The sequence below is a fragment of the Panulirus ornatus genome, chromosome 4 (assembly GCF_036320965.1).
Source record: "Panulirus ornatus isolate Po-2019 chromosome 4, ASM3632096v1, whole genome shotgun sequence".
In the NCBI taxonomy this organism is placed as follows: domain Eukaryota; kingdom Metazoa; phylum Arthropoda; class Malacostraca; order Decapoda; family Palinuridae; genus Panulirus; species Panulirus ornatus.
This window is the reverse complement of record NC_092227.1, coordinates 83,609,035-83,628,625: the sequence shown is the minus strand read 5'-3', so window position 1 is coordinate 83,628,625 and position 19,591 is coordinate 83,609,035. Positions and strand designations below refer to the sequence as shown.

At 42.2% G+C, this 19,591-nt stretch overlaps 1 protein-coding gene across 5 annotated transcripts in view; it reads right to left on the bottom strand.

The window, feature by feature from the left end:
• Nucleotides 1-19,591, bottom strand: part of LOC139746005 (uncharacterized) — a 339,080-nt gene that overhangs the window by 117,943 nt on the left and 201,546 nt on the right. The window contains exon 1 of one of the 5 annotated variants that reach the window (XM_071656816.1): nucleotides 1,613-1,766. The exons of the other annotated variants lie outside the window; for them this stretch is intronic. The gene's annotated coding sequence lies outside the window, so the exon portion shown is untranslated. Of the gene's footprint in view, nucleotides 1-1,612; nucleotides 1,767-19,591 lie in introns of those variants that run through there. 5 annotated transcript variants of the gene reach the window in all.

Sequence of the window (19,591 nt, the reverse complement as noted above, 5' to 3'; positions counted from 1 at the left end):
CTCTAGGGAGGTCAGGTGACGTTTTCATATGTTCGGTGGATATTATTCATTACAATTGAGTTACCCACCATTACGTTATCCTCTCGTACATTATGTTATACTACTATTGCCTTATGTGATACCGTGCATTATGATGTAGTGATCATACCGATGCCCTTCAACTAGTATCACATTTTCTTTCCACAAGCCTAAACATGCGAAGAACTAAATCACTCGTTTTCTAAAACTGATATCAAATGCGGAGCTGAAATCGACTTATTACCCAACACTATTTTCTGTATAACTGTTCTGATTTACCAGATATCTGATGGTGTCGTATATCACAGAAGAATTTAAAGAGTAGACACCCATTTCTATGCATCAACAGTGTCTACGTATCGTATCTATGTATCAACATATCGACGTATCTATGTGACAGCACATCAACACTAATAGCGAGCGTGTATAATCTAATCTACGAAAAGAATATTTGGAATGGCAAACACCACCTGGGAAGAAAAGATAAAAGGGATGACCCATCATATGTAGTAGGTACGAGGTCACAAAAAGTTTTTGGGTGTCACAGATTTTTTTTTTCCACCCCTGAACAAGTCCGTTCCAGGTAGTTCAACACGAGATACGTCAGCAGTATGATCCTTTCGAGGGTACAAGTGACCCTATCGAGGATACAGGCGACCCTATCGAGATAATAAGTGACCCTATCGACGGTACAGGCGACCCTATCGAAATAATAAGTGACCCTATCGACGGTACAGGCGACCCTATCGACGGTACAGGCGACCCTATCGAGATAATAAGTGACCCTATCGACGGTACAGGCGACCCTATCGAGATTACAAGTGACCCTATCGAGGGTACAGGCGACCCTATCGAGATTACAAGTGACCCTATCGAGGGTACAGGCGACCCTATCGAGATTACAAGTGACCCTATCGAGGATACAGGCGACCCTATCGAGATAATAAGTGACCCTATCGACGGTACAGGCGACCCTATCGAGATAATAAGTGACCCTATCGAGGGTACAGGCGACCCTATCGAGATAATAAGTGACCCTATCGAGGGTACAGGCGACCCTATCGAGATAATGACCCTATCGACGGTACAGGCGACCCTATCGAGATAAGTGACCCTATCGAGAATATAGGCGACCCTATCGAGATAATAAGTGACCCTATCGAAGGTACAAGCGACCCTATCGAGATAATAAGTGACCCTATCGACGGTACAGGCGACCCTATCGAGATTACAAGTGACCCTATCGAGGTCATATGACCCTATCGAGATCACACGTAACCCTATCGACGGTACAGGCGACCCTATCGAGATTACAAGTGACCCTATCGAGGTCATATGACCCTATCGAGATCACACGTAACCCTATCGACGGTACAGGCGAACCTATCGAGATAATAAGTGACGCTATCGACGGTACAGGCGACCCTATCGAGATTACAAGTGACCCTATCGACGGTACAGGCGACCCTATCGAGATAATAAGTGACCCTACCGAGGGTACAGGCGAACCTATCGAGATAATAAGTGACCCTATCGAGGTCATATGACCCTATCGAGATCACACGTAACCCTATCGAGCTTACGAGTAACTCACCGCAAACCGTTTATGGCGTGAAGGTGTTTCCCTCGTCTTCTGGCGTTGTGACCCGTGGAGGAGGCGCCACCCACCACCACCTCACACTGCCCGGTGTGCCGGTGATCAGGTGAGGTGACTCTAGCCTAGCACCACCACCACCGCCTCCTCACACCCTTGCCTCCAGGCTTCACCTCCAGCGGTTCGAAGCGACTCGAAACTAAGGATTCGAATAAAGCTATTCGAAGTGATACCAAACGAGGTTGTTTAATGGCCTATGCTCAGATGAACAGGAACGTCAATTCTTACATATGGAAACGTGTTTCGCAAACAGTCGTCTGATGGAAATGGAATTCATACTTATGGAAACGTATAATGTAAGGGGAAGTAGCTCACAGCAAATCGTTATGCAAAACCTGGGGTTTTTCTGAAGTGAAATTGCCCTAATGGACTTTGGTGATCAGAGACAATGAATAACAAGACTTTATACTTAATTCATTGATATATTTACTAACTAGTGGGAAGGGAAGAGAGATCCTTGGATCTAGAGATGTCCAAAAACGAAGTTTATTCGTTGATAGACAGGGTATATATCCTATCTGTAAACATCGCTTCGAAGGAACAGTGTTGGAATTACCCAGAGCAAACAAGTTCTCTAATTGTGCGCTATTGTAAGATATTATCATTGAAAATAAATCATGTATAGCCAAAAATAAAAGGTATATGAATATATATATATATATATATATATATATATATATATATATATATATATATATATATATATATATATATATATATATTGAAAAGGATCACAATTTTGCGCGTGATCAAGATATTCCTGAGTCCACGGGGAAAATGAAACACGAAAAGTTCCCAAGTGCACTTTCGTGTAATAATCACATCATCATTTTTTTTTTTTTTTTTTTTTTTTTTTTTTCAAAAGAAGGAACAGAGAATTGGGCCAGGTGAAGGTATTCCCTCAAAGGCCCACTCCTCTGTTCTTAACGCTACCTCGCTAATGCGGAAAATGGCGAATAGTTTGAAAGAAAGAAAAGAAAATATATATATATATATATATATATATATATATATATATATATATATATATATATATATATATATATATATATATAAATCACTTCTCACAACTTCCTGTGAAACTAGATAAAACTCAAGAGGTTTTTGAAGCGTTAGCAAAATATTTCATAAAGTAAAAAAAAGAAAAAGTCAGTTTTCGCCCCACTGAGATTTTTTTGGATGAGTAATAATATAATTCCTAATCTAATTAAACTTCCTTATCTAACCTAGCCTAACCTTATCTATCCAAGGATGAGTGTTACTAGCCAGGGAGAGGGAGAGAGAGAGAGAGAGCTTCTAAAAAAAAAATAGATCTATCGTTTACACATATAACACAGAATTTTCGTAACTTCTGTGCAGCTTAAAGCGTAAGAATACCATAAAAAAAAAGTATTGTTCCTCGACTCAGACACCAGTGTCATAGTATGAGTCTTCATATATTTCCTAAACAGATACAGACAGTTGGACAACACTTGATTTTCCCCCTCACTGAACCAACAGCTTTTCCCCCCTCGCACCATTACCCTAGAATTTTGACTCCTCCTCGTAGACAATCTGCTCCTCGAACCTAGGATTTTTCCCTCTCTCAGAATACTGACCTACATTTTTCTCAAGGCTGCGTCAATGGGGGAGAGTGTATTCATCCTCCCTACGCCCAATGGCCTCGATTAAGGCCAATATGCGTAATTTCTCTGCGTTTTTCAGACTTCTGAAGGAGTCATATTCCCCCAACCCACCCCACCTCAGTGTTCATTATGTCTAAACTTTACGATTTCTTTTTCCCCTCTACAATGGAGACCCGTCTCTATGGGAACTAAAGAAATTCAGTGGATTTTCTAAGCGACAGATTCTTCCTCATACCTCGCACGTGTTGCACTTGTGACCCTGAGTTTGAGAAGTATATATATATATATATATATATATATATATATATATATATATATATATATATATATATATATATATATATATATATATATATATATTGGAAAGGATCACAATTTGCGCATGATCAAGATATTCCCATGAGTCCACGGGGAAAATGAAACACGATAAGTTCCCTAGTGCACTTTCGTGTAATAATCACATCATCAGGGGAGAGACAAGAGAGAAATATGTCTTCGATGTATTTCAATTTACTTATATTTCTCTCTTGTGTCTCCCCTGATGATGTGATTGCATTACACGAAAGTGCACTTGGGAACTTATCTTGTTTCATTTTCCTCGTGGACTCATAGGAATATATATATATATATATATATATATATATATATATATATATATATATATATATATATATATATATTACTCTCCTAATATGAGAGTATGCATCATAGTATGTTAATATCAACTTGTCTTGCATCTCATTATCGTATATATTACGGGAATTTAGAGATATGTTAATCAATGCAGAAGATAAAAGCGCAGTTTTGAATGCATTAATAAATAATCGTTTGAAAAGATGCCTCATATCATTATGATCTTTTTTCTCCCCGTCGCGATGGTATTACGAATTTCGATATGCAAATATCGGCAGCAGTGGGCGAATTCACGCGCCATCACGGAAGAATTGGAGCTCATCCATTTGATGTGGGATTCGTAAAATGCTGTTGTTACCATCAAGGGGTAAAAATCTGTCCCTTACGAGGAAGACAATAAGAGGAGGAGGAGGAGGAGGAGGAGGAGGAGGAGGAGGAGGAGGAGGAAGAGGAGGAAGAGGAGGAGGAGGAGGCATTGCTTCCCCCTCACCCACAACAGCCATTCCGTCTGTCCAGGTGGCTATAATTCAGTGGGACTCCCCCAGGCGAATATTACCTTCCCATTACGTCTGGACGTAAGAGCTGCGTGACACCTGGCCTGCTTGTTACAGGGTGTTATCACTGCTACAGTGTCGTCACTGCTGTGGTACTGTCATTGATACGGTGTTATCACTGCTACGTGGTCGTCACTGCTGTGGTATTGTCACTGATACGGTGATATCACTGCTACGGGGTCATCACTGCTATGGTGTCAGTACGATAACGTGTCATCACTGCTATGGTGTCAGTACGATAACGTGTCATCACTGCTATGGTGTCAGTACGATAACGTGTCATCACTGCTACTGTGCTATATCACTACTATGGCGTCATCACTGGTACAGTAATCCTCACTGTTACATTTTCATCATTGCTACAATGCCATCATCGCTACGGCGTCATCCTATAACGGTGCCATCACTGCTACGATTTCATTAGTACTATGGCCCCGCCACTGCTACAGTGCCATAACTGCTATAGTTACCACGAAGGCTATAGTTCTAACTCTGATATGATCAGTAGATTAGCGAATGTGACACACTCGCTGTAATACAGTTGCCATGACTACAAGTGTTGAAAACATCGTACAATTGACTGTCACATCTGTAGGAACACAGTCACAAAATAACACAGGTGTTGTTATGCCACTGGTGTTACAGCTGCACCTGTGTTACTGATACACTGGTGCCACCAACACACCTGTGCCACCACTACATTGGTGTCGTCATCACACCTGTGCCATCACCACACTGGTGCCACCAACACAACTGTGCCACCACTACATTGCTGTCGTCATCACACCTGTGCCATCACCACACTGGTGCCACCAACACACCTGTGCCACCATCAAATTGGTGTCGTCATCACACCTGTGCCATCACCACACTGGTGCCACCAACACACCTGTGACACCATCAAATCGGTGTCATCACACCTGTGCCATCACCACACTGGTGCCACCAACACATCTGTGCCACCACTACATTGGGGTCGTCATCACACCTGTGCCATCACCACACTGGTGCCACCAACATATCTGTGCCACCACCACATTGGTGTCGTCATCACACCTGTGCCATCACCACACTGGTGCCACCAACACACCTGTGCCACCATCAAATCGGTGTCGTCATCACACCTGTGCCATCACCACACTGGTGCCACCAACACATCTGTGCCACCACTACATTGGGGTCGTCATCACACCTGTGCCATCACCACACTGGTGCCACCAACATATCTGTGCCACCACCACATTGGTGTCGTCATCACACCTGTGCCATCACCATATTGGCGCCACCGACACACCTGTGCCATCACCATTTTGGCGCCATCAACACACCTGTGCCATCACCATTTTGGCACCATCAACACACCTGTGCCATCACCATATTGGCACCACCAACACACCTGTGCTATCACCATTTTGGCACCATCAACACACCTGTGCCATCATCACATTAGTGTCGTCATCACAGGTGCTTCACATCTGTCATCACTGCACAGGTGCTATGATTCGAAACTAGTAAAATAGATCCCTAAGTGGGTATCTCCACATCGTCACTACCACTGTTACATATCACTGATGACATCAATACCTTACAGTCATCAATACACCTGTGGAAATCATTGGGGCGTTGTCATCACTAAATTGCTTCTATCATTCCACTGATTCTAACGCCACATTGTTGCCGTCATCACAATGTTGCCATCACACTACACTTTTGCTAATCATTGTATTGGTGTCTTCACTACACTGTTGCCTGCACTGCAATGGTATTATCACTACATTGTTGCCTGAGCTGCAATGGTATCATCACTACACTGTTGCCTGAGCTGCAATGGTATCATCACTACACTGTTGCCAGAGCTGCAACGGTATCATCACTACACTGTTGCCTGAGGTGTACTGGCATCATCGCTACACTGTTGCCAGAGCTGCAATGGTATCATCACTACACTATTGCCTGAGCTGCAATGGCATCATCACTACACTGTTGCCTGAGGTGTACTGGCATCATCACTACACTTTCGTCAACTCCACATTATTGCCAACATGCTGCCCAAACTGCATTGTTTCCAACACTACAACACTGCTGGAACCACCATTGCAATTACTACGCAGTTGTTCTCATTTCACTCCTGCCAACACTACATTGCTGCCGCTCTCCCACTGGTGAAATAGCTCCACCGATTAATCACTGATGTCCTCAGCGTTTTCCTGGTTCTATCAATCCAGCACGTAATAATGGTTTACATGAGTACATTAGAACAAAGTAATTAGTGAGTGTTCATCAGACTAATGAGTAAATGGCTGAAGTGCAAAAGATGAAGAGAGAGAGAGAGAGAGAGAGAGAGAGAGAGAGAGAGAGAGAGAGAGAGAGAGAGAGAGAGAGAGAGAGAGAGAGAGAGAGAGGAGGACTCGAAGGTGGGATTGGGTGGGGTGGGTACAACGACGATCCCTCTGCTGCATTTTAATGAGGGATGGGATCAAAGGCGAGTGAGAGAGAGAGAGAAGAGAGAGAGAGAGAGAGAGAGAGAGAGAGAGAGAGAGAGAGAGAGAGAGAGAGAGAGAGAGAGAGAGAGAGAGAGAGAGAGAGAGGACACAACAGAAATAGATTTTGAAATAATAAAAAGAAAAATAGCTTTGGGAGGCATGATAGCATGCCTAAAACAAAAAAACAAAAAAATAACACTTGATTATCTGGAGACTCGAGAATGTAATCAAATTGGTCACATCTTAACGTAATTTGATTACTTCCTCTTTTGGGAACTCCAATTCTAATAATCCAACCAAAAATTACTTTTTATTCCATTTTCTTCGCGTTTCCTAGGAAGAGATAATTTTATATCATCTTCCCACGTACACGGAACCTATTCTGAGGAGGTTGAATTAGGGTAGGTGATTTCCGAGGCGAGGGACGAGCTGGTCACGAACCTACGAGCTTCTAGCTCGGCAGTGGAGCTCTGTAACCAGCCAGCCATCACGTCACTTCCCAAAAGTGAAGCTCAGTCATGCAGCATTATGATGCACTCAGAGGAGCTAATGCCTACTATCCTTTTAATGCTTAACATGCAAATATCGTAGTAATCTTTACGTGTATATATATACATTACACACGTGTGCCTGATTACTATGTGTGATATTACTTACTAGATATATACGTGCAGAGCCAGTTGCAACATGCATTGCCGAGGTGTAGACACCTCATCGTATTGTGTATACGGGTACCTTCTCCCTCTTGAGAATTGTAATGGAACTTGAGCACAAAGGAGGAAGAAGAGAATTTCACCCTCTTCTAGTCCCGTGTCGTGGCCCTGTATGAAAGCATCAAGTCAGCTTTGTATACATGTATTCATTTATACTCCAGCTTACGCCAGGTGCTCATTCATATCAATCAGTGCTAAAGGGGGAGGATGAACAGATGGGTAGCGGGGTTGGCTGTGAGCTGGTATCCTAGGCCAGGATTCGATTCCAGGACCGCGAACAACTCTCTCTCTCTCTCTCTCTCTCTCTCTCTCTCTCTCTCTCTCTCTCTCTCTCTCTCTCTCTCTCTCTCTCTCTCTCTCTCTCTCTCTCTCTTTCTCTCTCTGTCTCTCTCTCTCTGTGTGTGTGTGTGTGTGTGTGTGCGTGTGGAATGCACATGGGTTTGAGTCCTGGCGAAGCAATTGGCCTACACCCAACCCAGGTGTCCATTCTCCCCTCGAGGCTGGTCGATAAATGGGGATCTTTCTTAGGCTGATGTGTACGTGTGTGTGTGTGTGTGTGTGTGTGTGTGTGTGTGTGTGTGTAGAAGAAAAGACGTGGTACATATGTACAAGGTTAAGGGGGCAACATCAGTGTAGAACTCACTCCTCGTAACACATAGATAGTAATCAGATATACGTATCTAAAACACACACCCACACACACACACACACACACACACACACACACACATAAATGCTGGTATACACAGACACAAAATAATACTCGAATTTACATTTAAACTGGTCCAACCTTCTGTCTGGCTGACGTAAAGTATTGATAACCATATACTCTGGTGGCCACCAAGGGAACCGTAAAGTCCACGAACCAAAGGGCATGTCTGAACCGACCATACTACCCCCAACCCCAGCCCCACAGACCCCCTTCCTCTGGATACGCTGGGAGGAAAGGGTTTCGAGTCCTGATGATGACTCACCTACCCTTAGGCCGAGGATGCAAGGGAAGGAGGGCTCCGTGGTGTAGTGGTTGGCGCTGCTGACTGAGACGCACTTGGGGACCACCCAGGGTCGAGGGTGTAAGTTCGAAACCTGATTGCGGCAGTCGGTCCACAGTCAACCCAGCCGTTCATCCACCCGTAATTTTTTTTTTTTTTTTTTTTTTTTTTTTTATACTTTGTCGCTGTCTCCCGCGTTTGCGAGGTAGCGCAAGGAAACAGACGAAAGAAATGGCCCAACCCCCCCCATACACATATACATACGTCCACACACGCAAATATACATACCTACACAGCTTTCCATGGTTTACCCCAGACGCTTCACATGCCTTGATTCAATCCACTGACAGCACGTCAACCCCTGTATACCACATCGCTCCAATTCACTCTATTCCTTGCCCTCCTTTCACCCTCCTGCATGTTCAGGCCCCGATCACACAAAATCTTTTTCACTCCATCTTTCCACCTCCAATTTGGTCTCCCTCTTCTCCTCGTTCCCTCCACCTCCGACACATATATCCTCTTGGTCAATCTTTCCTCACTCATTCTCTCCATGTGCCCAAACCATTTCAAAACACCCTCTTCTGCTCTCTCAACCACGCTCTTTTTATTTCCACACATCTCTCTTACCCTTACGTTACTCACTCGATCAAACCACCTCACACCACACATTGTCCTCAAACATCTCATTTCCAGCACATCCATCCTCCTGCGCACATCTCTATCCATAGCCCACGCCTCGCAACCATACAACATTGTTGGAACCACTATTCCTTCAAACATACCCATTTTTGCTTTCCGAGATAATGTTCTCGACTTCCACACATTTTTCAAGGCTCCCAAAATTTTCGCCCCCTCCCCCACCCTATGATCCACTTCCGCTTCCATGGTTCCATCCGCTGACAGATCCACTCCCAGATATCTAAAACACTTCACTTCCTCCAGTTTTTCTCCATTCAAACTCACCTCCCAATTGACTTGACCCTCACCCCTACTGTACCTAATAACCTTGCTCTTATTCACATTTACTCTTAACTTTCTTCTTCCACACACTTTACCAAACTCAGTCACCAGCTTCTGCAGTTTCTCACATGAATCAGCCACCAGCGCTGTATCATCATATATATATATATATATATATATATATATATATATATATATATACATATATATACATATATATATATATACATATATATATATATATATATATAAATATATATATATATATATATATATATATATATATATATATATATATATATATATATATATATATATATATATATATATATATATATATATATATATATATATACCCTAGCCTGAGCCAGAAACCCAATTTAGGAACCAACCCCGAGGTATGGAAGTACAGCTGGGTAAACTGTGGACCGACTGCCGTAACCAGGATTTGAACCTATGCCCTCGACCCTGGGCGACCCGTGAATGCGCCACAGTCAGGAAGACTCACCGCTACACCACGGGAGTTATATAGTCTTACTGTATCAAAGAATGATCTTGGGTGTTACTTCCTACTCTCAAGGAGTTCAGATCCCCCTGCTACTGGAAGTAGCGCAGCCTTGAGCAGCGAAGAGCCTTTGGAAAGAGGTAATGCCAGAAAAACTCTTTCACAGAAATTGCTCCTGGGGTACTTACAAATGACACATAACAGGCTTGTAGGAGTTTTGAAAGCCAACCGTAATTCAAAACCAGACCCCCAGTATAAACCAAGACAGGAGAATGGATAATGTGGTCTAGCTATACACTCGTCCTATCTCTGTCAGCTAAACCCTCTTAAGATGTATTAAATTCACTTGAAAAAAAAAATTCTGAACTTGATTCTCCTTAAACCGCACTCACAAGGGGGTTCTTTTTCAACCTTTAGTATCTAAGAGTTTTGCGAAACCTTTAGATAACCTTATAGGTGAGATACACATTGTGTTAGCGCATGTCTATACTCTAAACTTCCCAGGTCGAGGCTCTTATAAGACTCTTTGTTATAATGACGTGTTGTTTTTTTACATTCCCGTTTTCGTTATGGCGCTTGGACCACCGTATCGTTAGAAAATATGAAGTAAAGAATAAATTTGGAATGGGGAAGCTGCGTGAGCTGGAATAATTTACCCATGAATTACGACAAGCCTCATGGCTGATAATGGGAGATGGAACGTGGGATAGAATACAATTATGAATTTAGAAGATTGGATGAAATATCAAGCGAGTGGTTACGTGGGGTTAATCATCATTAACATGGAACATTTCTTATTCATTAAGTTTGTAGATACAATCTTCCCATCTTATTTTGGAGGAGAACTAAAAGGATGATACTATTTTTAGGTCACTCGGTACCTCAACTGTTTCTACAAAATATATTTGGGCGATAGGGTCCTGAACATGCAGGAGGGTGAAAGGCGTGCACGGGAAAGAGTGAATTAGAACGATTTGATATACACGGGTCGACGTGCTGTCAATGGACTGACCCAGGGCATATGAAGCGTCCGGGGTAAGACATGGAAAGGTCTGTGGGGCCTGGATGTGGATAAGGAGCTGTGGTTCCCGTGCATTACGCATGACAGCTAGATGGATGTGAGCGAATGCAGTCTTTCTTCGTCTGTTCCCTAGCGCTCCAATGCTAACACGGGAAACGGTGATCAAATATGACAGTAAGAATATATATATATATAAATATATATATATATATATATATATATATATATATATATATATATATATATATATATATATATATATATATATATATACCTTTTTGAATCAAATAAATCTGCTTTTCTCTCATTACGAAAGAGAAATTCGATTAAGTAAATAAACGTATGAATAAATATTTTTTTTTTCATTATATTTACAGGTTACACTATCATGAATTTCACTTTAGGTAAACATTTTTTTAGTTGTGAAATATCATATTCAATATTTATGAAACGACTCTCACTTGGCGTTCTAGGTATTAATGTGATGTGGGCTTCAGAATATTAGGTTGGTCATGGTCACTTCAGGAGCGAAAGCCACTTCAGAAAATGCTGAAATGAGAAATGGTTTCTTCGGTGGTGAATAATGTATGTATAGTTATATAACCTTCCGTCGTGCTCCATTTTCTTTTCTTTTTTTTCCGAATGAAAATGTTGAATCCAGCAGAAAATCTATGGATTTGGTCGTTGGAGAGAGAGAGAGAGAGAGAGAGAGAGAGAGAGAGAGAGAGAGAGAGAGAGAGAGAGAGAGAGAGAGAGAGAGAGGTTTAGAGGGGGGGTTAAAGGGGTAGTGTTGTCAGACATGACGTCAAGTGAAACTGTACTGGGGTCCGGGGTTTGGCTTGTGGGAGGGGAGGGAGGTGATTAACGAAGAGGTTACTCGATAGTAACCTGAGGATAATCAACGAAGAAGTTCCTTTCTGATATCCCTAGGAAGACTAACGAAGAAGTTCCTTCATGAAAACCCAAGGAAGACTAACGAAGATCTTCCATGAAAACCTTGGAAGACTAACGAAGAAGTTCCTTCATGGAAACCCTAGAAAGACTAACGAAGAAGTTCCTTCATGAAAACCCTAGAAAGACTAACGAAGAAGTTCCTTCATGAAAACCCTAGGAAGACTAACGAAGAAGATCTTCCATAGAAAAACCTAGAAAGACTAACGAAGAAGTTCCTTCATGAAAACCCTAGAAAGACTAACGAAGAAGTTCCTTTCTGATAACCCTAGGAAGACTAACGAAGAAGTTCCTTCATGGAAACCCCTAGGAAGACTAACGAAGAAGTTCCTTCATAGAAAAACCTAGGAAGACTAACGAAGAAGTTCCTTCAAGGAAACCCAAGGAAGACTAACGAAGAAGTTCCTTCATAGAAAAACCTAGGAAGACTAACGAAGAAGATCTTCCATAGAAAAACCTAGAAAGACTAACGAAGAAGTTCCTTCATGGAAACCCTAGAAAGACTAACGAAGAAGTTCCTTCATGAAAACCCTAGAAAGACTAACGAAGAAGTTCCTTCATGAAAACCCTAGGAAGACTAACGAAGAAGATCTTCCATAGAAAAACCTAGAAAGACTAACGAAGAAGTTCCTTCATGGAAACCCTAGAAAGACTAACGAAGAAGTTCCTTCATGAAAACCCTAGAAAGACTAACGAAGAAGTTCCTTCATGAAAACCCTTGGAAGACTAACGAAGAAGATCTTCCATAGAAAAACCTAGAAAGACTAACGAAGAAGTTCCTTCATGAAAACCCTAGAAAGACTAACGAAGAAGTTCCTTTCTGATAACCCTAGGAAGACTAACGAAGAAGTTCCTTCATGGAAAACCCTAAGAAGACTAACGAAGAAGTCCCTTCATGGAAACCCCTAGGAAAACTAACGAAGAAGTTCCTTCATAGAAAAACCTAGGAAGACTAACGAAGAAGTTCCTTCATAGAAAAACCTAGGAAGACTAACGAAGAAGATCTTCCATGAAAACCTAGGAAGACTAACGAAGAAGTTCCTCCATAGAAAACCCTAGGAAGACTAACGAAGAAGTTCCTCCATAGAAAACCCTAGGAAGACTAACGAAGAAGTTCCTCCATGGAAAACCCTCTGAAGACTAACGAAGAAGTTCCTGGAGCGTGACTAACGAAGAAGTTCTTCCATGGTATCAGAGTCGCAACGTCAATTTGAAAAGAAGTGAATTTCGACACCTGACTAGGTGGTTTGCCCGGCTTATATATGCTATAAGATCTTTAGTATATATGATAGTCACAATGATGAAGGTATAGCTAGTTAACTTCGTGACTTGGGCAGTGCATGATGGAGCGGTGAACATCTCTCGTTCATGCTAAGTGTATGAGAGACTCATGCATGATAGTGTGGTGCATGAGGAGGTGCCGTATGATAGGGTGGTATATGGTGAGACTTTGTATATAATGGGGGAGCGTATGATGCGATAGCGTATGATGGGGTGACGTATGATGCGATAGCGTATGATGGAGTGACGTATGATGCGATAGCGTATGATGGGGGTGACGTATGATGCAATAGCGTATGATGGGGGTGACGTATGATGCGATAACGTATGATGGGGTGACGTATGATGCGATCGCGTATGATGGGGTGACGTATGATGCGATAGCGTATGATGGGGGTGACGTATGATGCGATAGCGTATGATGGGGGTGACGTATGATGCGATAGCGTATGATGGGGGTGACGTATGACGCAGTGACGCATGACGGGGCAGTCCCTATATATGATGGGATGTTTCTAATGATGGGGACCCATGTGATGTATCGGAATATAATAGGTATATATACTGAAGGATGGTCCATAATAGGTGACATGCATAATTGGGAGATAGATCAAGCGTTGGAGTTTAATGGGTTTGGAATCAGAGACCCTGACATTCGAACCTCAAAAGATACGCCAGATCCAACGAACTCACGTACGTAACTGGTGATTCCACAAAGCCGTGTTTAGAAAACAAGAAAGACAGAGAAAAATGGGGAGATAGATCAAGCGTTGGAGTTTAATGGGTTTGGAATCAGAGACCCTGACATTCGAACCTCATAAGATATGCCAGATCCAACGAACTCACGTACGTAACTGGTGATTCCACAAAGCCATGTTTAGAAAACAAGAAAAACAGAGAAATAGCGGCCACAAAAACACCCCCTCTATATGAAAAAGTTAAAAGGAATGAGAGGCAGCAGCAATAATACGAACACAAAAAATAACTTAGACAACAGAGGGAAAAAAGAATATCATAACGGCATCAAAAATAGGATTAGATCACACACGGTATTTGCAGCCCAAGGACGCAACATGGTATTCCATCCCCCAGCAGCATCGGGAGATACAGCCAAATCCCATTACCGATACACCAATACTTAATGGACTGCTTCGGAGCGCATTGTGCTTGACGAGTCCCTCAAGAAATATAAAATGAATCTGGAAGTCTGACCGGTAGAGGAGAATGGTAGAGGAAAATTCTTTTAAGGAAAAAAATCTCGAAGCAATGAAGCAGTATTTAGTACATGGAACATGCATTGACTTACGCAGATGAAGGAAGTAACATTAACACGAGAAAGCATTATGAAAAATATTCTATTGTGTTAGTTTAGAAAATGATAGCCAAAATCTTCAGAAAATTCGAATGCTTTCTGTCAACCCAGACACAGATATTTCACACAACCTTCTCTTTTCTCTAAAATGGACCTCTCTCTCTCTCTCTCTCTCTCTCTCTCTCTCTCTCTCTCTCTCTCTCTCTCTCTCTCTCTCTCTCTCTCAAATGAATCTCAGACGTTCGTGAAACATGATTACCTTTTCCTGATATAATACTTTTTCTAAATTGGTAAGTTTTTCCTTTGTATTTATAATTACAACTTGTAAGTACTATTTTTGTGCAACAGGGTAAGAGTTTCACGCACGTGTTGTCCCTTCTCTTAACCTCGTACAGGTAACATGTATTTACTCTTATGTCTCTATATACACACACTAATGGAAGTGGAGTGTGGTACAGTGGCTTACAACTTTTCATCAAATTAAGATCTATTGTTTGAATCTTCAGTCTTATACACAGTTAATCTGATGCCATTTATATCCTTCCCTTCTCCCACTCTTCTGTGAGAGGGAATGTATTGTTTTGCTACCTTCCTTCGTCCTTTTTCTTCGTCTCAATAGTAATCAAAGTTTTACATCATGCCTTTATTTTGGGGGCGATTTCCATCGAAATTCAAATGGCATATACCGTGCTTCACTATTTCCTGAGACCTTTTTCTATAACTTTTGAGATTCAGGCCATTTTTTTCAAAGACTTCGTGAGGTTCCAAGTCGAGCAACACACACACACACACACACACACCCAAAGACAGATACATATTAGGATATTGGTTCATTATAACCTCAGTCATTTGAGAAGATGACACTCATACTCATGATTCTACTTCAGGAGACGAGTCTGGGGTTATCCAACTCCAACCTGCTCGTTGCGTTCTTCGAAGCCTTGGAATCTAAAGCCTTTAATATCGTCTGCCTTTGGATTCATCTCCCATTAACTAGTCATTTTCCTTGTGTCGCCTACTCCCCTCCTGATAAGTATAAGAATAAATCATAAATTTCTTCGACTTTCAGAATTCCTACCGTGAGACCTCTGGCACACTCTCGTGGCCCCTAGCCACTAAATAACACTTCCACTTTAGAAAGAAAAAAAAGAGAGAAATACTGTCGTGGTTCACTTACTGACCCACGTGGCTGGATACCTAGCCAGGGGTCGCCAATGAGGAGAGATGCAGCTCCTCGAAATATACCGTAAAACGTGACGAAAATTTGGGGCAATTTTCAACTGCTCAAGATGTCTTGCAGACCTCGCCTTGAAAGGTTCTTCTAAGAAGCATTACGGAATTGGCTACACCGGGCATTTTAAAGGATTAAGGACACTTGTCTGCCGCCGGACTCTTCAATCTCCTTGATGGACTACCGGATCCTTATGTCAACGAGTCCTGTGGACTGCTGCAGGATTCCCCTCAAGATCCAGCCTGGCAGAAACCAGTCAACCAGTGAGACCGTGTATGGCGCAAGGCTTAACTTAAACATCTGACAAAGGTGGTTTAAGATTTTTCGATTGGTAGTTTTAACTTGACCTTAACGGTTTTAACGACCCTGGCAGGTGATATTTAGCCTTAGATTTTTCGATTGGTAGTTTTAACTTGACTTTAAAGGTTTTAACGACCCTGGCAGGTGATATAAAGCCTTAGATTTTTCTATTGGTAGTTTCAACTTGACCTTCACGGTTTCAACGACTCTGGCAGTTGATATAAAACCTTAGATTTTTCGATTGGTAGTTTTAACTTGACCTTAACGGTTTTAACGACCCTGGCAGTTGATATAAAGCCTTTAAAATAATAAACCAGCCGTTAAACCTTCGGTATTGTTTGTTTTATCCTTTCTCTTTTTTTCTATCTATTTAGATGTTAAGAGATGATATTTCGCTCTCTTGGTTGGGAAGGTCTTGGTTCTTAGAGGCTAAAACCCTACCGTCTTCCTGTAAATGATCGGTCATAGACACAGAGGTTAAGAATACGAGCTACTGCCATTTGCTCTGTAGGTAATACCACAATTAGAAGAATGATCGAATTAGAGAAGGAAAGGAAATATGATAAAAGAAATGAATACATGAATATAATGCATAAACGGGTTAAAGAGTTAAATGATAGGATCCATTGAAGAAAACTTGGATAAATATAAGTCATAGAATAATCAATGAAATACAAATGACGTCTTACGAAACTCCCATAAGGCTTGAGTCTTACAATGAAAAGGAAGAAGGACAAAATATCTTGACCCTATCATCAATATAAAGTCCAAATGTGAATACCTCATTAGAGAATAAGTATTACTGAGTCAATCGACGATTGGTATGATCATGAGAACTGTCACAAAAGAGAAGATAGGAAACTGATGATGAGAGAATATTGTATATCGTATACATGAAATAGGTAAACTAGATAATCGTCTCGTTTTTAAGAAGTTGCATTGAACACACGACAGTGTTGCAGGGCTGTCAACGAAGCGAGCGGAAATCAATGAGCTCATCATCAGGAAGGACTTAGAGAGAAGTTGAACTATATCTGTGAAGAAGAGAAAGAAAATACGATAGTCTAGGAAACATATAAGAGACATTCATGATTGCCTTTATGGACTATACAGACTTCACGGTTTTGAAAGAAACAGAATATCCAGATCAACGCATACACAAATGATAATCCTTGGAACATAGATAAAAAGGCAACATGCACAAAAAAAAATTGTCATTCGAGATCCCGATACGAAGCGAGATTCTTCAATATTTCGCCCAGTGCAAGTAGGAGTCTGCCTGAGGGAGTATTGGAACCTTCTCTTTTCTTCTTTTTTTTTTTTTCGACGAACGTTAGAAAATGACTTGAATCTACTCCGGATTTTTCGTCGTTTGCGACGGCGGAAAGCAAGGTCGTTATGAAGCACGGGAGATGTGTTGGAGAGAGAGAGAGAGAGAGAGAGAGAGAGAGAGAGAGAGAGAGAGAGAGAGAGAGAGAGAGGGAACCGCGCGCTTGCTATGCTGTGAGGGAAGATCGCGTCATATGTAGGTAGGTACTCACTCTCTCTCTCTCTCTCTCTCTCTCTCTCTCTCTCTCTCTCTCTCTCTCTCTCTCTCTCTCTCTCTCTCTCTCTCCAAAACAGGCAGCGAGCGAGCGAGTGAGTTGCCTTCGTCTGCTCTTCGTCATCTACGGGAAACCGATTTTCTGATCCTTTAATCCTTGTTTACAAAACCTCGAGGGAGAGAGGGAGGGAGGGAGAGAGGGGTTGGTTGGGGAGGACTTCAACCTCCCACCTCCATAGGACACGAGGACTGGACGTAAATGTAGAACTCCCTTCTCCCTCCTCTGCTCCCCATATACAGGGGGAGAAGTAGAACTCCTTCCTCCCCAAAGAGCATGGGGAGGGGAGACTAACCTACACTCCTCCCCATACGAATGAGGAGGACTCCCTCCTTTCCCCCATGGAAATCTATAAATCTATACCGAAGTTACTATACTCAGGCGACGCTGGGATAGACGACTGGATCCTATACATAGGATAAGGCCATCATGAGATCCAGGGCTGAAGATGGTGTCCAAGGGCAAATGGTTATGACAAGCTGTGATTTTTTAAGGTAACTGTTGCTTCAACGACATTTTTAAGACTGACGAGAGGAATATTACTACAATCTCACCTCCTGGCAATCCTTCCTCTTCGTCTCACGACCCATAAAACTATCGAACGGAAAAAGCAAAAGAGACACGGCAATGTTATCCAAGTCTCACGGTGGGGGAAAAAGGAGACGACCAGAGGTTTGGTGGTCGTCGTATTACTCAGTCCAACACCAAGAGACGTCTTTCAAAATCCCATTTTGAACGCGAGGTCTGGGATGAGGTCGGTGGTGCCCTTATTGGGAATATATGCCAGCATGGGAAGGATGCAAGTGGGAAAAATATGCCAGGATGGGAAGGATGCAAGTGGGAAAAATATGCCAGGATGGGAAGGATGCAAGTGGGGAAATATGCCAGGATGGGAAGGATGTAAGTGGGAAAATATGCCAGGATGGGAAGGATGCAAGTGGGGAAATATGCCAGGATGGGAAGGATGCAAGTGGGAAAAATATGCCAGGATGGGAAGGATGCAAGTGGGGAAATATGCCAGGATGGGAAGGATGCAAGTGGGGGAAATATGCCAGGATGGGAAGGATGTAAGTGGGAAAATATGCCAGGATGGGAAGAATGCAAGTGGGAAAATATGCCAGGATGGGAAGAATGCAAGATATGCACGCGATTTTTTACTGGTCTCCTCCAGTGGAGTTCAGGCCATTCGTCGAAGTGGAGCGAGATTTAACATGACGACTGTGGTGGTGGAGGAGTGGTGGAGTGGTGGTGGAGGAGTGGTGGTGGAGGAGTGGTGGTGGAGGAGTGGTGGAGTGATGGTGGAGTGGTGGCTGCTTCTGTACCCTAAGAAATGAGGAAATTTTTCCTCCACACCTCAGCGCTCGAGTGGATATTAAGCTTGAAGTTCGTAAAAAAAAAAAAAAAAAATGTAAAAAAATGTTTGATGGGGATGTATTAGTAAGTTGTTTTGTGTGTGTGTGGGTTAGATTTATATACTGAGTTAGGTTGTGAGTATAAGCGAGTTAAGGGCTTCTGCCTAGTCATTGGAAATAGTTATAGACTGACATATATACGTGATAATTAAAGGAATCCTTGACCATGAACATCCCTCCAATTCCTGATTCCTATAGATGGGACGAAAGAAAAGAGAAAAAAAAAATCTTTGATAGAGTTCCCACCATAAATGAAAAGGCAGGTTAGATTTTTTTTCATTTTCTCGCTCGCTGATCAATATATAATCGAGAGAGAGAAAGATAGATGGAGAGAGAGAGAGA